Source organism: Copidosoma floridanum, unplaced genomic scaffold, assembly GCF_036245765.1.
Source record: "Copidosoma floridanum isolate Cflo_tuat_1 unplaced genomic scaffold, Cflo_Japanese_pri ptg000032l, whole genome shotgun sequence".
In the NCBI taxonomy this organism is placed as follows: domain Eukaryota; kingdom Metazoa; phylum Arthropoda; class Insecta; order Hymenoptera; family Encyrtidae; genus Copidosoma; species Copidosoma floridanum.
Window position 1 is genome coordinate 7,024,612 of NW_028321909.1, and position 23,785 is coordinate 7,048,396.

Genomic DNA, 23,785 nt, shown 5'->3' on the forward strand with positions numbered 1-23,785 from the left:
CTCGAAAGCTCACGTAGACGGAACGGGGGATCGAACAAACTTTTGCAGGTACAACTGTCGAGGTGGAAAACCATTTTCGCAAGTTTGGTATCAGTGCCCGAGCGGGAATCGAGTGGAGAAAAGGATGTTTGTCCTTCATCTACAAGTTTTTTTAATCATTCACCCAAAGAGTCAAACTTGACGTTTAAAACAAAGGAACAAAGTATGTATCGTCACACAAAGAAATCGATTTAATAACGCGCAGCTCGTACTTTGGTTACCCAATATTATATTCATTCGTTATATAGAGTATATGCCCTTTGCACGTACATGTATATATGTATACGACATCGACAATGACCGTCGCAGTCTACTCTGGCACTGCATATCATAAAGTTGTATAGGTGGTAGGGATGTATCGTTGTTCAAGGGTGCTCGAACGAATCGACCGACGCACATGCGGCGTATATGGAAGCAACGCACAGAGAGGATGAGCCCGTACGCGAAATTCCGCGCCACCTCGTCTCCCCGCAGCCTGCAGCCGTGCATCATCCCCCCCTTCCTTTATATGGTGTATACGTATATATAGTCAGAAAATGAGAGAAGGGGAGGATTAGAGTCTTGACTGTTTTCTAACGACTCGAGGTGCAGCAGCAGTGGAGCGCAACAAAGAAAAGCCGGAACCCCCTCGTGCATGCCACCACCGATGTCAGGGATACTTTGTACAGAGGGGGGGGGGTAGAGATTCACGACTTTTGTCCTCTCGCGATGATGCCGCCGAATAAAGGAACTTTTTCCTGCTCTCTGCTCCATCTTTTTTTTTTTTTTTGCTCTTTCGAGCACTGCGTGCCATGGTAGCTTTTCCTTGCCACCCCTTGCGTGTATAGGTGTTACACCCATACGAGGAGCGTGTAATAATGGAAAGTACCGGTGTTGCAACGATTCATCATATACACACGCACGCACAACAGGTAGGTCGATTGTTTGTTAATGAATACCGAAGAAGCGATTCAAGCTCCCCCCCCCCTCCTATCTGCGTTCCCCGGGCGTTGCAGGTGAAATTTTATTTGCATAATTGTTTGTTCTCCGGAGCTTTTGTCAAAGATCGAGATCTTTTACACCGCCTGTATCTCTCTAGATGGGTGCACCATATTGTGTACTCGGGCCATTGTGCGCATACAGTCGTTACAGAGTAGCCCAATGGCTGATGCACGTAACTTTTTCGTGGGTTATTTGTACGTGTACAACAGGTGGTTTGTGTATAATATACCTTCTATAATTGTATAATATCATACGGGCGAGTGTGCAGTTTAAAGTCAAGACACAAGGGACGAAACACTACTTTGTGCGAGGGGAGGAGGCAGCCAGAATTTTTATGAAATTAAATTTGACCTTGTTATAGAGGTGCTTGAATAAAGAGCGTGTAAGAAGAAGAAAAAAGAAAAAAAAAAAAAAAACACGCGTTTGTCGCTATAAAAGTGAATATGTATGTAAGAGGGTGGGGTGCGCGCGACGAGCAAGTTATATAGGTACACGCAATTGAAGCAAGTACATGTGTGTAGCGGGCAACATCATCTCGTCGAATGAACGTCATATTTCGGCCCGAGCTCCGAAGAACGAGACTCGACAGGGAGGCTTTACTGTATGGGGAGGCGCGCGATGGCTGTCCCGTGGACGACACAACGACAACAAGGAGTACGAAGATGAAAGAAAAAAAAAAAAACGGGAAAGGTACAGCTAGAGGAGGATATACATATATGTGTGTAAGGGCAGGTATACGTATATGGAGCGAAGGAAAAAAAAAACGAGAGGGGGGAGAGAACGGGGAGGTTTCTTGTTACGAGAGCTTCCTGTATGGAAATCAGTGGCTCGGGGGATCTCTCTCTCTCTCTGGAGAAGCCGGCACGGGGGATCGTATACGCGCTCGGGAGTAGCTACTGGTCCTCTTTCTTTTTCTTTTTTTTTTCTTTCCTCGCTCATCTCCGCTCCTTTTCTGTACTGATAATCTCGGGATGAAATCAAATCTAGGCTATACGGACTCCCCCACCCTCCCTACCTATATACCTCGCGCTTACGTCCGAGCCAATATTCCGTGGGTTTCTCTTTCTTGTTATTAGATGTATCTTGGCTCCGTGTGTGTGTGCGTGTACCTGAGCGGTGTAGAATTTTTTTTTTTTTTTTTTTTTTCAATATCCACGCGAGGGGGCTAACAATTATGTTGAGCTCATGTTTGTAAAAGTATACGTATTCGGTGATGTATTTTTTTTTCTCCCAAGGTGGGGGAGGTGGAGAGGGAGAGAGAGAGAAAAAAAGCATCGTAAGATGTTGCAGCAACAGGGGGGTGAATTAATACGCGTGTAACCGTATAGTATGATTGATTTGTTAACGCAAGGGCCATTTGACGTGCAGTACTCTCGTTGAGATGTATAAAGTAGGTATTTGCAAGCAAAATTAAAAGCGTAGCAGTGCTGTAATGTGTATACGTATGCAGTTGCCAAAGTCTTGAATGGCCATTTGATGTTTGAATAATAAAGACCACATCAAAAAAATACTCGAAAATGTACGAGTTCTTAAGAACAAGTGTTTTAGATATACCACGCGTGAAGAGCAGCGATCGAGCTTCATTTTAGGAGGGCTCGACCACTCGATGCCACGCATAATACCAGGTACATGTAATTGAAATCCATCAAAAACTCTCTCTCTCTCTCTCTCTCTTTCTCTTCTTCGAAGCGAAAATTTTGCATTTAACTCACACGCGTGTTAAAAAACATACCCTACGGACCGCAAACGCCCGTTCATTGCATCTTAAGGGCTGTTTAATACCGATATACGTATACTTATAGCAAACAGTTTGGGCACTTACAGGTAAGAGTATACCTATATATTAAGGTAAAAAGCAAAAGTAGGCGTATTATGCGTACGCACGGGCTCTTTCGTTACTGTACACACATTTTGCAAGTAAGTGAGCTGTGGAAAACCAGAAAGACATTTCGAGGAGCGTGCGTCAGCGTGCGATTGTCTTATCGGTAGTGTACTTGGGGTATTTTTAGATCTGTCGTCGCAAGAGCAACTTCGTATTTGAGCACGATCCTTTTCACGGAGTACCTTATGGCTCTGCTAGAGCAAAAAGTTTTATGTACACTGATTTCTATTCAATCTTAGTTGAATTATTTGATAAAACTGCAGGTTCTTTGAAAGGGTTCTGAAATGGAACTGCATTTACAGAACATACAGTTTAATAATACAAAAAAAAAAGAAGAAGATTTTCGGGAAACTCGTCACTACTCGAGAAATCCATCGACAATCACATTTATTCTTTAAAGGTTTGTTATTTTTCTTCACTTCTATATAATAATTTATTTGGCTGAAAATTTAACGAAACGATCGTTTCACAATATAGACACAATGTTCCTCTTTTGAGCAGCCAAAATTTTAGTGCCACAGTAGTAAAGAATTTTAATAATCCGATGTCCTGAATCATGATTAAATCCCAGAAACAACATTTTTAGTGAGATTCATCTTTTTTCACGTGATTAATTGCAACGTTTGGTAGTACGTTTCGTCTAACAACGTGGACCAATGTAAAAAAAAAAAAATCATGGTTTTTTGTATCTGAAAAAATGTCTTTTGCATTGATTGTAATATGAAAATTTAAAAAATCAATTCAATTTTTCCTCAACTTTGAGCTGAATAAACACGTCAGAGCTCCCTCGCAATCACGATAGCGAAAAAAAAAAAAAAAATCCAAAAAAAGGATGCGGATCACTGCATACCGCTCCTCTTGTTCTTCCTCCTTATCCTTCGCTCCCTCTGATTTACGTCATTTTGTTTTATCTCTTTTCTCACTGCCTCCGACAGCAGCTTCTCCTTCTCTCGTATACACGTCGGATGAGAGGGCAGAGCGAGGGGCAGAAGATTCGGACGACACAACAGGGAGGGTAGAAGGACTCGTCGATATGCCTGTATTCCGGTCGAGTTGAGACCGTAGACTCGATGTCGCGGCCAAAGATCGGTTGGAATCGGATGTTGTATGGCCAGAGACATGGTTGCTGTTTCAAGAGGCATACAGCTGCATGTATCCGCAAGACGCGTTTTATCATGCCAGTCTCGAGGGTGGCGACCACTAATACACACCACACGTAAAAATCAAGCTACCGTTTTCCAAGTATTATACCTACCTAAAAAAATAAAGCCTCGATTTTCCGCACACGAGACACGTATCGGGGTAGGGTGTACCGTCTAAAAATCGAAGCCGAAGGTATACATGGATACCGACGACGATGGGGTCCGGTCTCGGCAAGGGGAGGAGGAAAAAGAGATGCGCTACCTGTTATGTACAGTCCGGCGATGTAGAAAAACGACGAAGAGGAAAAAAAAAAAAAAAAAAAAGAGAGACCAGGAGCCGATGAAGCAGAGAGATTTGAGAAGTGTAGTCGGGGATGAAATCCGGTAGCCGGTCCTCTTCACGTCCGAGCGCGTTTTTCGCCGCACCAAGTATACACGAGAGGGGGAGAGTTTCGAGAATTTCGAAAAACTCTCGCGTTCGTTGAAATTTGGACGCACACGGGCTACAGGTGTGCTTTTCTGCATGCGGCCCGCGCTGCTTCTCTCCGTCCTCTGGGGTGCATGTACGCTCGGTATACATCCGTGGCGGTCTGGGACTTTGATGTTTGTTACGGGGAATTTTCATCTTACGGACGGCCCGGCACGGGTTTTCCGTTCGGCTTCGGAGACCTCGGTGGTCGCGATCATTTCTGTTAGCCATTGTTGTACGGTTTGCGACAAAAATAACTGCGTGTGAGCGATTCCCATTAGATAGGCAAAATCACTCGGTGAAATTAAAGTTTGTTTTTTTTTCCAACCCTCGATGCTCATCTCGATCGTGATGCATAAAATTTTCCCGCTCAAGGAGATGGATGCGCAGCTCGCGACACAGTGTCACCGACAGACGGAGATACGCACTAAAAAAACAGAAACTTTCGATACAAACGTCGCTTGTGCCGGAAAGACGCGAGCGAGCGATACGATACACCATGACACACTGCAGACTCCGCGCGCCTTCACCGAGAAAAGACACAGGGAGAAAGAGGAGCTAACGTATCCGTGACAACCTGGAAATTGCACCCTAGTCTCGGTATACCTCCAACCACATAGTTGCAGCGCCATCCTCGAGAAAATCATCACATCGACGCGAGAGAGGGACTGACAGGGAAATTACATTTTGCTCGCGTCGACGTCCGAGAGTTTCTGTAACTCCCTCCCTCTTGTCTCACCACGGAGGAAACGACGAGAGAATAGAGAATTCGCCGCGCGGAGAAACTCGCCGGCTTTATTAAGAACGATAGGATCTTTCCCCCCTTCCCTTGGTACCCCTCAATTCCACGTGATATCATACACTCACGGGAGTGCTGATCAGCTAGTGCGTGGGTGTCGACAAGGATGACGGGGTATGCGAAGCTCTTTAAAATTGATTAAGATGACCCGATAAGCAGCGCTCGATTGAAACGACGCGCGCTTCTTTTTGTTTTTTGTTTTTTTTTTTTTTTTTCATCCGTCCATCCATACATGTATGCATATAATAATTATAATCTCGACACACTCGGGTACATGTATACGTGTGTGCATGTCAACGCAAAACGTCACGAGTTTCAATCAAGATAAAACAATCTCGCGCGCAAAAACAATGGTCGGGACCGCTTGGCGGTGGTGCCCCGTTTCCGCGAAAAACAGTTAAAAGCCCGAGACGACGGGAACGAAAAAATGTTTCGTTACGACCGTGGCTAAAACGGCGAAAATGAGAGTCTCGCGCTTGGGTATATTATACATGTGCATGTATACAGGCAGACGCGTACACACGGTAAGTTAACACCTACATAAGTACACGACGTCGGAAGAAAAAGAGAATAAGTGTTGGGTGTTGCGATGGCTCGTTGCAAAGCGAGACGTGGATGCGATGGCTGCCGAGGTCGGCGCTACGACGAGAAAACCTCTGTATACGCATATATATCGGGTTCGCTTGGTGTCTGCTCATAATACGCATCTGAACTGAAAAAAATTCAAAGTTGAGCTCTCGTTACTTTTTACACGCGCGAGCGATATAAAATGGAAACTCAATGGTTTGCTATTCGACGACAAAGTACACATGTAATATTTCTAGCTCCCCCTTATTTAATGTAAAGATAAATGCAAGTACAACATAAAAAAAAAAAATAAAAAATGTCTGTCTTAGTAGTCGCAGCATGAGCACAAAAAGACATTTCTTTCACTCCGCATCCCCTACCATGTACAGCCAATCTCGGTTCTAACGAGGCGCAGCTCGAGGAAGCTATACAGACGGAGGGACAGATCTAAAGAGCCAAGCCGCAAGCACCACAGGTACCCGCGCACACACACATGTATATGTATATATGTATATAGACACAAAAGTCGGTGAAAAGGGGCGGAAAACTCTGTCGGCGGGCCGGAAGTTTCGGTGCACTTGCGCGCCCAGGGGCCGATGAAATATTCATGGCGGTGCTCCGTGCACTGCAGCCACCCGCGCGCGTCTCTTTTTCCTTGAAAGAAAGAAGGAAGAAAAAACAAAAAAAAAAAAAAAAAAAAAAAAAGAAGGAGGGCTTTAAAAAATAAAAGGGAGGATAGACGCGCTACGTACACGGCGATCGCGGGTCGCGTGGCGCACGCGCGACGCGTCCCGTATACGAGGTGGTTCTCGGATCGGGCTGATTTGTTTATTTTCCTTTTTCTTTTTATATTCTCTTTCGACTTTATCGGCCGGTGTATCGAGGACACGTATACCTATACAAACGAGGGGGCAGGAAAAGTCAGGTGGGGGTACTATGGGCGCGTGTCGACCGGCCGCGCGAGGTCCTTAAATTGTCGGGTGGTCCTGGAATTTTAATTGACTTTCAGCTGCCGCAGATGCGTGTGTTTTTTATACGTATACCTGTATGTATACGCACGTGCGCGTACGGTTTGGTGCATCCCAAACAAGCGTGGCGCTTCGGTGCTGTTTGCGCGTGTACACGTTGCGGTGTTCTTTGGGGAGGGTGATTCAATGGTAATGAGAAGCTTTCTCCGATGATGTTTATCCAAGCTTTGTACTACGAAAATGTACTACGTGTCCTGGATATCTTTCCGGAAGATTACACCTGAAGATTGACCTGATCATAATAAATAAAAAAAAAGTCCAAGGATCACCAATTTTCCTTTTCACGACTCGTCAAAATTAAAGCAATCGATTTCGTTGATCTTCAATGTACATCGGTTAAGCAACTCTTGCAAAATAACACTATGTGTTATACATGTACAGCGTACTTATTACACACATACAGGTATACTATTTCGATAATCCGCGGGGGCGCAGGAAAAACTTTACGTGCTCGGCTAGCGAAGCACGAGAGTCGTGTATGTACTATCGAGTGAGGTGGGGTATTTTTTTTTTTTTTTTTTTAAATTAGTACTTGGAGTAGCAGAGAGGGAAAAAAGTGGACAAAATGAGGAGGGAGCAAACAAAAAATAATAAAAAAAAGCGAGTCGAGAGAGATGAGGAGAAGGTTGGCTGCGAGTTTCTTGGGGCAACTGCTGGCGAATTCATCGGGACTCTGGGAACTCTCTCTCTCTTCTCTTCCTGTGCGGCACAACTTATTTCTAAGCTGTATAACGCCAGCGGAGCTAAAGAGCCGAGGAAAGCTCGGGCTATACGGAGCCTCGAGGTGAACGAGTACATATACGCATACTATATACATGTGTACGAACTTGGTCCTCGGCGTCGTTCAGCCTCCGAGAGAGTTTTGAAGTCTGGTAGTTTATGAATTTATAGTCGGGGAGCGGAAAGGCGCGCGGCGGTACGAGCCGTGGGCTACACCTATATACACCTGAAATCTCGCTAGTGCACACTGGTATGTATATATAAGGGCATAGCTGGTGGGGCGAACGAATCAACAAACGCCACCAACCCGGGGAAAAGATTTTCCGCGGTTAAATTCGCGGCCAACTGTACAGTTTTTTTTTTGCGTGCACTTTTTCAAGAATAATCTCAAAACTTTTCGCGGGATTTAACAATTTTTCATTGGTGCAACATCAAGGACAAATGATGAACACTCGCAACGAAAAACTGCGGCTGCAGAGCCGCCTAGAACCGGCTGCAGGTCGCGAAAAGCCCGCGGCGGAGATTGCGTATTCCGTTTCCCCGGAGAACACGACACGGACACATACACGCGGGAGTTTCAATTACGCAAGTAGTATACGTACAACGAGCACATAAATACGTGTGTAAGAGCACGTGGCAGCTTGACGTATGTTTTTTTTTACCCCAACCTGTTTCATTCGTTTATATACATATACGCACATGTAGATTTTTACACGGCGAGAGTGGACAAATTGATTTTCTTTGCAAAAGTTTCAAAAAGTATCCAGGTTGCTCTCGAAAAATTTCCGCGGTAAGGACAAAAAACTTTGTACCTACTGACGAGAGCATGCGACAATTAAATCACCTTCCCGCGGACCTCGAGCATAACAAATGCAATCACACGTGACGGACGTTTGAAGGCGCGTCACCGTCCCCCTGCGCTCGGAACAACACCATCATTACCGTGCCCCCGTGTGTATGTACCTTCCACAGTATTTAACGCAAAGTCACACACATATATACCAGCAGGTGAGCGCCGACATACACAGCGACGTGAGGTTCGGTCACGGTGGCCGCGGCGAAGCGGTGTGCACGACAGTGGTGGGCGCACCCACCGTATCTCCGTTTCTACATGCGAGTGTATTCCGACGCACGCATCTGATGGAAAGGAGCCCGACGACAGGTACCGTGTATGCACAGTACGGGCGAATCTGCGCTCGCGATTCATGTTTGCCTCGGGGCACTTGTTTCATTTTTTTTTCCTCCCGAGATCGATTGTTTTTTGCATCGATACTAAATTTGCCGACGCTACGGAGTTTTTATCTTTTTGAAGAATTATTGGTTCGACGAACGATGATTTTGCGAGATAAGGAGGCCTCCTCAGCTGTGGGTCCCTCTGGTTTTAATGCGGTGTGCAATTTGAAGGTAGTTTTTTGACGTGTTCGCAGTTACGATAAATTCCGAAATGTCAAGTGTTGGAGCACGTATTTAAATTCAATTGTTAAGTTGTATACTTTTAGGTGCGATTTTACCAAGCCGTCGAAGATGTGAAGAGATCTTAGAACACGTGCTTACCTGAAACAAAAAAAAAATAATCATAATTAATAATCGGCATCGTCAAAAAAGGCAATCATAAAAAAATATTGACTTTTATATTTATTCAGCAACATCTGTCGATTATAATTCTCGCCTGCGCACCTGTTCGCTATCACCGTAAATCTAAGTTTCGTGTGAAAGTACGCGTTTGTAATGCGAAATTTCTGTTTTTTATGAAATTCACAACAACAATGGTAATAAAAATTTTATAACCAATCCGATCGATGATAAAACTATTTGACCAGATCTAATGAATTGACACAGTGAGAGGTAGAGAAGTTTCTCTCGAAGTTTTAAGGCACATAATTTTGCGTCATGTTGCGTTCCAGTATTAATTTTGTTTTTTTTTATCAAAAAAAAAAAAAAAAAAAAAAATGTTCATTTCGATAGAGCTGGATCAATATTTGGTTAACAATAAAGTGCTAAGTATTTTTTTTAAATGCAAAAAAATGTTTAAAACACGCATGAGTAACTTGGATCATTGGTCTAAATTTTTTCACTGATTTCCCAGATACACCCACAAACGAGCGATAATTCAATAGTTTGCACTGCGTTGCATAATTTCTCGCTCAACCGTATACCTGCACACATGGACGTAAAAACCGATCTCGTGGTTCCGATCCCGGAAGGAGCCATACGACACGACATCTCCCGTGTTCGCGCATTACGTGCTGTTAAAAAAAAAAAAAAAAAAAAAAAAAAAAAAGAAATTGTAAAGTAAAAAAAAAAAAAAGACCGAGAGAATAACGCGAGCCTTGGCAGTTGAGACACGTAGGAGATTATGAAGGGGCACGCACGCGTATTATCGAGAAAGTCAAAAGAGGGAGGAAGAACAAAAAAAAGGGAGGACCGAGCGTGTACCTTTTATGCACGAGCTGATGGAAGGAAGAAAGAGCCGGAAAACACTTGGATCGACATGAAGAAGGGAAAACGAATCTGTCGACTCTGGTACACTGCTGTGATTGGACTACAAAATGAAAATTGCTTTATCTCGTTATATAATGTAGGTATATCTACATCATAGTTTACTACCAGTCGAATTAACAAAATTTTTAACTTAGCCCCGTTTAACATTTGATAAATAGAAATTACTATTTATAATGTGGGAAAAGGACTTATTTGCCCACAATCGGCGAAACAAATATTGTTGATAGATCTGCATTTCACGGATCAAACCATCTCCATTTTTTTTTCATCTTCATTAATTAAAGCAAACTTTCTCTTGGATCTACGCGAGTCAGGTGTGCTTGGATGTCTTTTCCGAAAAATCCACGCAACAATAATTACCCGAGGAGGAGGTAAAAAGTGCGACTTGCTGCTTGCAACAAAGAAACAGCGACGCAATGGCTCACCGCCAGTTGAATACGTATTCGTCAGGGGGGGGGGGAAGGGTTGGACGTCAACAACCTGGCCACCAGGACAATTCGGCGCACGCGTTCGTAAAAATCCAAAACAAAAAAAAAGGAACCAAAGAGTCGGAGGAGAAGAAGAAAAAAAGGAAGGACCCCACGTACGTCGTCACTTGCGCGCGCAAAAGCACCCTCTATCTCTTTTCCCGAAGCGTATACACGGTATAAGTACTGGCACAACAGATCGGCCGGCACGTTCGGAACCTTTCGAACACTTGCACCGTGACTGGGCAGTTAACACCTATCCTGCACGCGCTTGAGTCATCTGCCTTCAAAGTCACGCGTCATGCCGTGGAGGGCCGATCATTTAATAATTTCGTATTCTATGAAAATACATACACACTCTCTCGCTCGCTTTTGATCGACGATGCAAATATAAAAGCCCCGCTCGCTCCTACCCACGGGTGACGGACGATTCGGGATGACTTTGATGTCGATACTTTTTCTTTTTCTTTTTGCAATACCAAACCGTGGGGGGGTTGTTTTTTTTTTTTTTTTTTTTTTTTTGGTCTTTTCAAGTGTCGATGATGCGTGTTTTTGGAAGAGCGTAGGAATATCGATGTCATTGGCAGCGACGATTAGGGGCTGTTACATTGAAGTCTTTCTTCACTCGTAGGGGGGGGGGAAGAGGGGGATGTAGGACGGGAGAAACGTCATGTTGTGGTCGTCATTCAGGTACACGCGGTTCGTGTGTCATATGCCATGATCGTGTAGGTTTTCACGATCAAACCGACACTTGTTTTTTTTAATAACTTTTAAAATAATGATCATATTCATATCACCTACAAGAAAAACCCCAAAATCTATGTTTAAAAACCTGAATCATCCACGACGCGCGCGCATTGAGCAAACAATCGACAATGAGCTGTAGCGATTAATGTAAATAAGGAGGAGGGGGGGAGGGAAAGACTAATAAATTCGATCCTCGCGTCACCGCCACGCATGTGTGCCGCACAAAGGTATATATACATATATACGAGCATTAACCGCAAGCCTGTACACGCATACAGAGGCAAAAGGGACGAGAGACAAAGGAGGCGTGCAGCCTCTTACAGGTATAATGTACCGTACATAATGATGCATTAATCTCATGCGGAGAAATCAGCGGCACGTGGTCAGATGGACATTTCCGATCGAAGAGCGTCTCGTAAGGAGAAACGGAGGGAGCCGGCCATCACGCAGCGTTTACTTCCCCGAAAGAGAGCTATTATAGCCTCCTCCTTATCCTTGTGCTTCTTCGTAGTGTACGCTTACACCGATGCCCGTACGACGCAGTAATGAAATGTTAAAAAGTGTGGCGGAAGGTCCGTCGCCACGCGACGTCGACACCCGAGACCCGATGTGGCATCGGTGCAGTGTTTCCGGTAAACCTGCCCGATAAGTAACCCCGCGGTGGCCGGTGTGTACACACACGGAACGACCACGATGGAGATGACGGTGACGAGAGTCCTCGGAAAAGCAAGGGGGGGGCGTTGACCCGTAGGTGTTTGCGTATAGACACAACTTGTCGAGGGGAGGTTTCGGATTTCCCGTGTGTGGCCGCGAGAGTGGGAGAGCTGGCTCCTACCCGAGGCTAATGTGCGATGTGGTGCGGCTCTCGGTTACACTCCACCTGCAACTTCCGTCCACTTTTGCTTGCTCTCGGGATACGCCGAGTTGAGATGGGATCCAAGTATGTTGCGTAGGTTACGGGGATACATTTTTTCCCTCTCTCGGTCAAAGGCGTGATGTCTCCATGGGCGATGGGTATTTATTAGCTGTCGCGGAACCGGAGAACTTTCCTTTTTCTTCCTTTGTATACGACGATAATGGAAATGGTATGGGTATATACTTGTACGTAGTGTGGCTTCATCATGTACTCCGAGCACGTGGGTTTGCGCGAATATTTCTATACGTGAGCGGATTTAATCGACGAGGAGGGCTCGGATCGATTATTCGGACGCACCGAAGGATAATTACGGTGCTGAAAACACTAATACGCCGAGGTAAAAAAAAAAAAAAAAAAAAATTGCTATAGGTCTGTATATATAATTACACGATCACGGAGACGCGAATTTATAATGAGAAATACACAGGGAAGATAAGGTTTTCTCGTAAATTTGTGAAAACTTTGTTTGTAGAACTACGTCTCGTGACGAGTTGTCATTGAACTCTGGCCGTGGGATTGATTCTAAATACAAAATGAGCCGCAAACCATCCTGTATTGTTATATAGTGTCGAACAATAAATAAGATCGCACATGTCGGGGAGGACCAGGTTGCACGCTGACCTCAGCGATGCGTAAGCATATACCTATACACGTATGGGTGCAGTGGAGCCAAGCCAGAAAGAGAGGAGGAGGTACGGGTCCGGAGGATTTATGGGCCAGGCATTGTTTTAGCGGGCGATCGTTAGCGCGTACCCAATTAGTCAAGAGCCGCGGCGGCATCCCCGTGCAACTTCTCCGGTGCAGTTTGATGACCCCCCAAGACAACGCCGGGGCAACATTTAATGCCCATACCGTCCGGATCATCATCGGTAAATCGGTAAATCAGTTTTTTCCGTCGGTTTAATTATATAACAAGGAATATAAAAAAAAGTACAGGGGAAGAGAGAGGCTGTCGTTTTAGTTTTGCTTTCACGGATGTGCTTTGTTTGGAGCGGCCAAAGGGTGCAAGCGAGCTTGTTTTACGAGATATCGGGTTATGACGTACAACGACGACTATGAAGTTTGACATGCCATCCTGTGTACAGGATTGGCGGTCGGCGTGGTATGCGCTAATTGGGGATGTTTTTGCATTTGTGATCTACTGCATGCACGGCAAACTCGGATTATTGAATTATGATTGAAATGTCGAATCAATATTTCCCCGTGTCAGAATTAAGTCGAAAGATTAAATATATCGCAACCCCCTGTAACGAAGCCGAGAAATGTGCCCGACTCAAAAAAAAAAAGAATTCGACACAACAAAAGCAAACACAAAGGTGTCGTGATTCATGCAATATTACACGCGACACCTCTCGCTGCAGCAAAAGGAAAGAAACGCCACTGGATTATTAAATAAAGTTTTATCGCGCGAAAAGACTCACTTTCGTTTTTATTGGTCCCGCGGTCAATCGCGTCCTGCTCGACTGGTTCTCGCTTCGAGCGCTAATAAGTTGGGCGGGAGAATAAAAACGAGATACGCGATGTGGCAGAAAAACTATTTCTCCAGCAGCTCGGCAAACATTCGGGTCGAAAAGTAAACGTTACATCCGAGTCGTAACTTTTATCAATATTTTTGAGAATCTACTTCCCGGAAAAAAGAAAGATTCGCAATTAGCCACGCCTTTGCGAAAATTATTGTTATTTTTGCACAAAAAGTTGATAACTGTATCATTAACTGTCGTTGCAGTCGGTGAATGTGCTATACAGTTTAAAAATAATCCAACCGATTGTACTTTGGTGATACGTTGTTATATCGTTGCACACTAATACAATTAAAGTGCCGCAAGGATCATTGTACGATGCATTGTTGATTCGCACAATGAGAAGTAAACGGCGGAATCATAAGATCAGTGTAGTACGTCAACACACCACTGCTATTTTTAAAATGCATAACTTTGAGATGTGTCTTACATTTTTTAAATTGGTTTTTTGCCATAACAATAATAACTCTTTCATACTTTACAAAAATTAGCGAATATTAGTTAAAAAAGGGTTTTTTAGTTACCAGACAGGATTTTTACACGGTTTATCACACAAACTTAAACAATTCTGAGAGAATAAATAGGTTACACAATTTACTGCACAGGAATATGGCAATCTGATACAGTTTGTACACAATATTTTTACTTTATCATAGCAAGTACAGTAATTTTTACTGAGTGTACTGTCCAGCAATTAAATAGTAAAAATAATTGGAAGGTCACATTACTACTCAAACACAAGTAAAATCTCACGAATTATCCTCTGCAGTAAGAGTACCTACAAATCCCTGCGCGAATTGATATTGCCTTGAAAAACCTACAACAACCAGCGTCTTCGGCAATAGCAGGGCCCGAAAGATTTGCAAGTAGCGAAAAAGATAGCGAGAAACCCATCTCGTTACGCGTATGCGCATCTCCGCTTTGCGAACCAACAAAAGAAAAAAGAAAACGCCGATCTTTGGCGTAAAAGTGAGCAAATCGTCCTCACCGTGTACCTACTCGGTACGCAAACAGCCGTACACTCCATCACCGTACCAGCCACTCGTCCCAAGGGCCACGTCCCATCGTCGTCCGGCTAATTATGCATTGCCGTAAATTAAACGCAAACAAGCGACTCTTTTTCGAAGACAGGCCGATTTCCCGCCTTGGCTATTTGCATTTTGCAATTGGCTCTCAGCCATCCCGCATAGATATATACACCCCACACCCCACCCCCTCGAACGCCTACGCGCCAACGCGCGTGTAGCAACCTATGCCTGTGCTACGCTGCGGTTGGCGCTCCTCCTCCTAGCTGTCTCTCGTCTCCCGACAGTTTTGCTCGGCCCGCACTTAAGCTCGAGCACTTCCCTCCCCGTCGCTATATATACATGCCGACTTTTCGCGTCTGCTCTCGACGTCCTCGTTTTATTTCTTTCCCGGCTCGCCGGCTTTTCTCTCGTTGTCCCTCGTTTCGTGCACGAGTACTTGCCTTTTCCCATCGAGTAGTATGCGCGAGCGACGATAAGGAAAATTTTCGTTGTTGCGCGGTGCATCATTGGTCGAGGGATATTAATTTTTTTGTTTTTTTTTCCTCCTCCCATCGACTCTGTATAACGAGCCATTTGTTGTATACCGGGAGATTTTACTTATTCATCCCGATGCAACTGAAAACGAGTCGTTTCACAACAAATGTACGGAAAAAGCACGGCTCTCCGTTAGTCAGGGGGAAAAATGACATCGTCCTCTTATTAATAATTCCTAGAGGAGCATCCAATTATACGCTGTAAATCCACGGCAGTGATTTCATGGTACCCACAACCTACGGGAAAATAAACGTCGCTTGGTTCAAAAAAAAAAAAATAAATAAAAGGATTACACCCAAGGAGTACCTGCGGAACGAAGGAGTAGAGGTTCTTATTCGCGACAATCGTTCGAGCGAGCAATTACGCGATTCATGGATTGTATAAATATTGCTTACGCTCGGGACGAGTTTCCGCGTCTTCCCTGCGCTATAATACGAATCCCTGGATCGACAATGCGTGTGCATATTATACACAAACGTACGAGCGCCGCGCTCCTCTTTTCCGAGTGAACGAGCGTGCAGTATAATACGCGTGTAACGATTAACCGATGCTTGTACGGGCGTCCAATTAATTATCGTAGCGATGATGTGCCCCGGCACGATATAATCGCTCGTCGCTCTGCAACCTCTGGCACTAATTAACGCTCGGGTAGCTCTCGAGTACTTCGAAGTTGCGAGCGCAGCTCTCGAGTGGGCGAGAGACGAGTAATGGCTGACGCGGGGACTTGCAGAGTGTGTCTTCTCTGTTTCAAATAAAAAAAAAGAAATATATATATATATATGTTTACGTTTTCCCCCACTTTTCCAGGGGTTTTATACAGCGCGTAGGTTTTTCAGCCGTCGAGTGCGCGGTGGTTAATTACAGCTCGGCGAAAACTGTCTCTCAGCTTGGAGGTGGGTTTTTTTTTTTTTTTTTTTTTTCAATATTGGCCGATGCAAATTGTTGGTTGATGATGGTTGAAAATTCGCTCTGGCGGATGTTTGGAGGGCTGATGAAAAAAAAAAAAAAAAAAAAAAACCGAAAATCGATGTGCTACCTCGTTGAAAAAAAAATATGTTAAGCGCATAATGAAATGTTGCCTGGCTCAATGCAATATGTTTTTTCATCCGACCAACAGATACACTCTGCGGTAATCCGTGCTCCAAATAAAGATGCAAATGAGCTGTGAAAAATTTAATTTGGAGGTAAAAAAAAAAAAATAACGCCCTGGTTTTAAAAACAAGTAAGAGTGAAATTTAAACAAAATACAGGCACTTGAAAAACATATCAGGCGTACTTATGCGAAGAAAAACGGAAACACGGGGATGGAAAAAAATTTTTAATTAGAAGAGAAAAAAAAGGTATAAAACCGTGTCCTACATATTAGCAGGCTTTATTTTTATTTTTCATTTTTTCACTGGTACATTGAGAGAAGCGCGCTCGGAAAAAATCGCGATGCTATAAGGGTAATAAGTGAGTGACCTTTTTTTATTATTTTGCACCGATTAAGAAATTAATGATGCGTTTACAAACTTGAAATTTCGTTAGCCCATCGATGTACGGAAATATCCCGTGAATAAAAGAAATTTTGTTGAATTAGGACTAAGGATACTTGGTCTAAAGAACTTAGTCGGGCACAGTGAAATAAAATATACAAAATATTCGTTTCGACATTAATTGTACATTAGGTGACTTTTTGCAATATACAATTTACTATGCTGCTTGAAAATAGCAAGTAAATTAATAAATTCATCATTGAAATAATCATCAAAACAAGCATAGTAAATGCTGGTGTTACACATTGATTTAAAATTTAATCGTTAAAAATAGTATTGTTAAGAAAAAAAACTTTGGTCATTGTTAGTAACTTTAGGAGGACTGGATGTGCCGACCTTCAAAATACGATCTACACCTTATCCAAAAAATACAGCTATTATTTATTGGTATGAATAAAATAGTTTTTAATCCCACAGTAACCCATAGTAATTAAATTTTGTTGGAGCACTACGTAAGTGTAAAAAAATAAAAAAAAAAAAAAATTAAAAGCAACACTTGAAAAAAAAATTTTGCATCGAAAAGTCATAGCAGTTACTTTTCCTCCAAAATCTTTCTAACAATAGATAATACCTCAACCAACATCCTGCAATTTGTGCACACTTTTGTACGCATACGATAATAAATAACAATGGTTTGTCGACAAGGTAGAATGTACGATAAAAGTCGGTAAGTTGCCTTCTGAATCAACCGCAGCGCAGCCCCGTCTAAATCTTCCAGATCAGATTTCCCATCAACAACAACAAAGCCGCCAACAGCACGCGGCACTCTACAACCGAGTAATAATATTGGCAAAGTGTTTCCCGCTCGTAAAAAGAAAGAAGACCCCACGTGCACGAAGAAAAGAGCGGGAGAGGAGGCGCGCGTGTTTAAAGCACACACGCGACAAAAAGACCGCATTTGAATTTGATGAATGGGAATTCGTAACAATGAGTCCTCTCTTGCGCCCGTATACGAGTTTATAGTTATATATATGGAAAGAATGAAGCGGAGTGGAGGCGCCAGCGCCGAATTTGCCGTTAAACGGTGGGGCTCTTATTCAATTTTCAAGCAAAGCCGTCGACAAAGCCACTTTGCTTTACTGATTCAGCTACTCGGGTTTTTTGTTTGTTTGTTATTCTCGTTGTTGTTGACCCCGTCGAGGGGGTAAGGTAACGTGTGGGTATTGCAGTATCCGTACAAATGAGCATTTCGGTATATTTGAGTAACAATTGGTACACGGCTTTCTTTTCTGTACGAGAATTCTTTCTTTTTACGACCAAATTCACCTGCAACGCGTGGTCGATGCACCCGAATCACCTTACATATATGTGACACAAGGAGTATTTTTTTTTTTTTTATGCTCTGAAGAGGTATATTTTTTTTTATATTTTGTTTGTGCAATCAAACCAGTCAAGGTGGATATTTTTAGCAGAGAAAATAATTTAATTAACTAATCTCATTTGGCTGATATCGTCATGGAAGTTGGCAGTATTGTGTCTTGTATATCATACAGCCGTAAAACAGTTAGACTTTGGATTTTTATAATGTTAGTTTGCTAGGTTTGGATAGAAAAGATGACGTGATCAGTAACGCCACTAAGTTGGATTGAAAAAAATGATTGTTCCAAGTTGCCAGGAAATTACACCAAGTTACGTTTGAACAGAAATTTAAACTAGCTCTTTGTTACCTAAGACTGTCAATATCTTTACCTCAATTTGTGATGTCGTAAACTCTTACCTGTCATAAGAATTATACAAAAGAGTAATGCCCTAATAAAATTATTTCTCACCTCACATGTGTGCATTTTTTTTCAGTGATTCAAGATTTTAGAATATTTTTTCTATGAACCAAAAATAACTATTAATATTTAATCATAATATAACTTCATATTATTAACAGAAACAAATAAAAGCTTCTATGGAAGAAACCATGGCAAACGGATGATGAAAGATTACGTACAAAGATCCAACGTATAGTCCTAGCTAGACATTCGTATAATGGTGTGCAATATTACTATTGAGGACATAATCACCTGAAAATTAGCCCAGTGCGATAGTAACCACCTAAATCCATTGAATTCAACACCACACGCACGAATGGGAGTCGGATCGAAATAAGTACCGGGCACGCACGACACAAAGGTCAATCAAAATCGCCTTAGCGTAATCACCAATAAAATCCAGCTCGTCGGGGAGGAAAAAAAAAATTTAAAGACAAGGGGGAAGGAACAAAAAACAAGAGCCCCCTCCCCCCTCCGAAGGTATGCGATCTCTCGGCGGGAATTTCAATTAAATTCGGGCCGCCGTACACATGTGCGTCGACGATGCGATGCAACAACCACTAAATCCGACTAACGAATTGAGGCGCGCGTCCCGCGGCTTTTCCTCCCCCGCGTCACGTTCACGCGTCCCCATTGTCATTGTAATGATGAGCCATCATCCAGACTTGATTTATTTTACTGCACTGCACTTATACAGTAACCTGTACGATTGGCATTTTTAATAATACGCCATGAGGCATGTGCGTGCTTATTTTAATGACCGAAGGGGCTCTCGTTCGCTGGGGTGCGACGAGTGAGACTACAGTACCCATCGATTGCCGCTAGATCGGGGGGGGTTTTCGGTGACGGAAGTGCGGTACACCTACAAAAATCATCAAGTCATTCCGAATCGCCGTAAAGTCGGCTGAGTATATACGATATCTTGTCGAGTTTTCGCAGAACTTGGCGAAGCCACGTTTCTCGCAAGTGTTTGTTCGGCCCATCCTTTGGCCACTGTACACATATATGTATATATATATATTCGTGCATGCACGTATATGCAAGGCAAACTCTAATTGCGTTCGTCTCCAGCCTGAAACATCGAGTTTTTGCCCCTGTCTCTTAAATTATCTTTACTCGCTTTCCAGAAAACGACATTTACCACGTGTATCCTTCTACGAAGTGCAATCGGACAATTTTGCTGGTGATTGAATTTTCATAAATACAGACGTGGTTTCAACGATGCGGAATGAACGATGTGTGCACAAGAGAGAAAAAAAAAAAAAAAAAATTGGTACGTATGGGTAAGTTTAAAAATGCCCACTTGCGTACGACCAGCTGATATTTTTCAACTATTGCGGAAAAAACTCAACGGTCGCACACATCACGCTCCGTCCCGTGCCCATAACGCGAAGGAGATTCGCCTTCAAACATTTAATTACAACAGCCACGTCCGACCGAGCGAGCAAACACCGAATCTGTGTTGTTACACACACATCGGAGGCTGCCTCTCTTTCCCTCCTTTCTGGTCAAATTGCTCGGGAGAGCTGCGGGAGAGTTCGACTCGTCCAAGGCCGCATCTCCTCGAGTGACGAGTCGGATACGTCTGACCTCCGGGACGCGGTCGAGTGTTCAAGAGGCGCAAAAAACCACGAAATATTCCGAGATGCCCGTGATTGATGCCTCGATCGTGGGCCAAAATTTGTGTACGCGTGATGGAGCAAAAAAGTACATCGGGACTGCCATTGTTGGCTTTGCGCCGAAATAATATGTAGATTATACAGCCGAATCAGTATGAGATTAAATTATTTATACATAAACGTAGGGTTACAAAATGATTGTTCGATTGGTTGTTGATTAAACACACATATATATTTATATATATATATACATATATGTGACGGAAATGCACACGAAGACGCGGTTTGCGTCACACCTTGTACACCCGCTATACGACGCCGGGATCGAAATTTGATCGAGAGCCGGGCAACACGAGCTCGAGACGCAAGATGATGACGACGATAATGGTTACGTCGGTGGTGATGGCCAAGCTCGAGAGACGAAAAAAGAAGGAGATCCTAGCGTGAATCATCGAGTGGGCACTTGAAACGTTTCGCTTGACACGTGTAAAAACGCAACCTTACAGACCAAAGTATAGCGAGAAGAGCACAAATACACGGAGGCACGAGTGCTTTTAGGCCTGCTGATGCTGATGTTTGTTGCTCGTCTCCGCGGTCGCGTGGGGCACAGACACGAGGCAAATGAATCACCCACTGCTACTTTTTTTTACACTCTTCTTCTCTTGGCGTACACTTGGGCACATCTTGGCCCGACGATTAGTCGAGATGGTGGTACGGAGCATGGATTTTCGCATCTACTGTTTTCGACTTTGTTTCATCATGTCCCCTTGTTTTTCCAGCAAAGTTTTGACAAAGTTATGACTATTGTATACAAGACACTCTTAAAATCATCGGCAGTCGGATGAGCATTTCAACTACACCCCTTAGGCTCAAAGTCGGTAAAAGTTCCCCAAATCCTCCGAATGACTTTGCCATTTGAACAAAGTCAGTAGGTCTCCTCAACCCGTGTCTTATATCCTTCCAAATAAGCCCGAAACCCAAAACAACGAGCCATGAGAACGAAACGGAGGCCCATTAGATTCATTCCAAGTCCTTCGTGTAAATACGCGCGAAAATTTCCCCCCCGCGACTCCAACACGATGACAACGTCGATGCACACGCGCGTGATACCGACGCCTCTATAACCCGGGCGCACGCGGTCGGACCGCGAAATCCAAAAGGAATTTATTAGCTCGCGTACAGGGAGGCACGGAGAATGAAGGAGATACCCACCCATATATCCCATCTAGATTATCCGTGCGCGCGTGTGTGTGTGCATTCGCAATAAACCGTGCAGCGCTCGCCAGTCGGGCCAAGTTATGGCCACAGAGAGAGAGAGAGGAGTGTCTGGGATTGCTGCACAGCAGCCGATGCTGGTGGCAACTGCGGCTCTCTCCCTCGCACATAACATCCCAGGAGCGAAGAGAGAGAGAGAGAGGAACGGGGATATAGCAAGACACCCACCTCGGCGGCCACGGGAAATGATTTACAGCTACCGGCGTTGCCGCTGTCACTGCCGCTGCTGCCGTATAGCTGCTACTGCTGCCCCGCCCAGGAATGCTGCGGTTTGCACGAGATTTTTCGAAAAATCGCCGAGGGATAAATTTTACGGAGCTCTCGTACAAATGTACTCTCTCTGCGATGCGCGAGTTTTGCCTATAGTCCACGAGATAGCTAAATTTGCGCGTGCACGGGAAACCCTCTCTTATTTGAATTGGCTAACGAGTTGGTGGGTGCTGTAACTTCTAGGCAGCCAAGTAACTCTGGAACTGACAAATGATGACCATGGGTAATTCGGAGCCCTGTGATTGGAAAATTCTTAAAATGTACTTTCCATAAACAGCGTGTATACACCGAGATGAAAAAATGGTGTGTATGCATCAAGGCGGTGGATGACCGCCGATGGCACGTCGTCACGCTGGAATTCCAAAGCCGAGTCGTTAGCTGTCAATCTCAGGCGATTGTTTTGTGGATTTTACCTTTTTTTCTACTTTTTGGCTTCGCGTGCATTCCCCGCGACGCTTCATCGCGATCGTTAAGCCGCATTTTTCCGTGCACACGTGCGCGTTTGCATAATTCAATTACGAGCGCGTTTCAAAATCCATGCAGCAGCGGAGGAATAAAAAAAAAAAAAAAAAAAAAAAAAATTATCTCTACGGAGAGCCTCTTCGTTCGAGGTGTACGGCTAGAGAGCTTTTATTATTGTGCTATGGTTTTAATAGCGAGGCAGGACGGTAAATCCTGAGCGGTGAAGTTTAATGAAACACTTAAGTGTTGTTTTTTTTTTTTTACAACCCAAGGTTATGTGCTTGATTGAAATTATCGTGGATTTCAAGAGATAATAGGGTTATTTGAGACAGATGGTATTATTTTCGTGATTAATGCGAAGATAAGAAAAAGTGTTTTCATTTTTCGGGTATTGTCTGCAAAGGACCGAACGTTGGTTTACCCTTCTCGTTGGGTCAAGTTTGTGGTTTTGCATAATCCAACGTTGCATTTTCGAAAATTCCCAATCATTAGTGGCTATTTGAATATTTAAAGTGTTTTGTTCTCCTCATCGCAATTATTCACGTGAGCACGACCACAAAGGGATTCCCAAAATACTGGAAAATAGGGCTCAATTGGAGCATAAATCATTCGTCCTTCCAACAACACATATACATAAGATAACAAGAAATTGCCAAATTATTTCATTTTTGACGTTTGCTTTGCATATGTACACACACGCGCGCATGTTAAATTCAATTTTTGGTTTGCATAACAAATAAATACATGCATCGGCTCATCTCATGAAAACGGCGTGTCGTCTCGAACTTTGTTCTCGCATTTGCATAATACTGCACTCGTATGTCCTAATATGTATATATTTCACCGCAGGTGTCAGAAACACTTGTCTTAGAATTAATGATTGCACACAAATTTTCCACTCGACCTCCGGGACGAATTCGATTATTTTTCTTCCCTTTTCCCAACGGAGCACGAGATCTTCACATTTTTTCCCCCCCACTCAATAATTACGACCTAGACGTCCAAACATCATCCATTTATGCATACGCGCTAAATCATTCGAATTTCGAAGCAAAAAGTTCTTAAATATATACTTCCATTTTTCCGCTACTGAATATTTTAAAGGGGAAAAAAAAAAAAACGTATTCCCAGGCCAATCATGTAGTAATGTGTTTTTCGACCCAAGGAGCCCAAATTAAGGAGGGCATCGATCAAAAGCCACCTCGATAAAGATCAACAGCGACTTTGTATCCATCCCTTTGTCACCAACTTTCTAAAACAGGGCTTTTCCTAAAAAGTGTCACGGACCCACGCAACCAGCCCCGACTTTTCCACGTATACCCTCACCTACGCTCCGGCGCGCCGACCTAATTTTTCAAGGTACACACAGGTACCCAAGTAAAGTGGACCACCCCGTTAAAAAGAGGAGGAAAAAAAAAAAAACGTTTTCCCAAAAAGCGTCGAGACTACGACGACGACGAAGGAGAAGAAAAAAAAAAGTGAAAGTCCTGGGGAGATCCTCTCGAGGGAGTCGGGGAGCTAGA

At 43.6% G+C, this 23,785-nt stretch overlaps 1 protein-coding gene across 2 annotated transcripts in view; it reads right to left on the bottom strand.

The window, feature by feature from the left end:
- SoxN (SRY-box transcription factor soxNeuro) overlaps nucleotides 1–23,785 on the bottom strand; it is a 106,419-nt gene that overhangs the window by 63,070 nt on the left and 19,564 nt on the right. Inside the window, exon 3 of one of the 2 annotated variants that reach the window (XM_014362772.2) lies at nucleotides 9,019–9,181. The exons of the other annotated variant lie outside the window; for it this stretch is intronic. The gene's annotated coding sequence lies outside the window, so the exon portion shown is untranslated. Of the gene's footprint in view, nucleotides 1–9,018; nucleotides 9,182–23,785 lie in introns of those variants that run through there. 2 annotated transcript variants of the gene reach the window in all.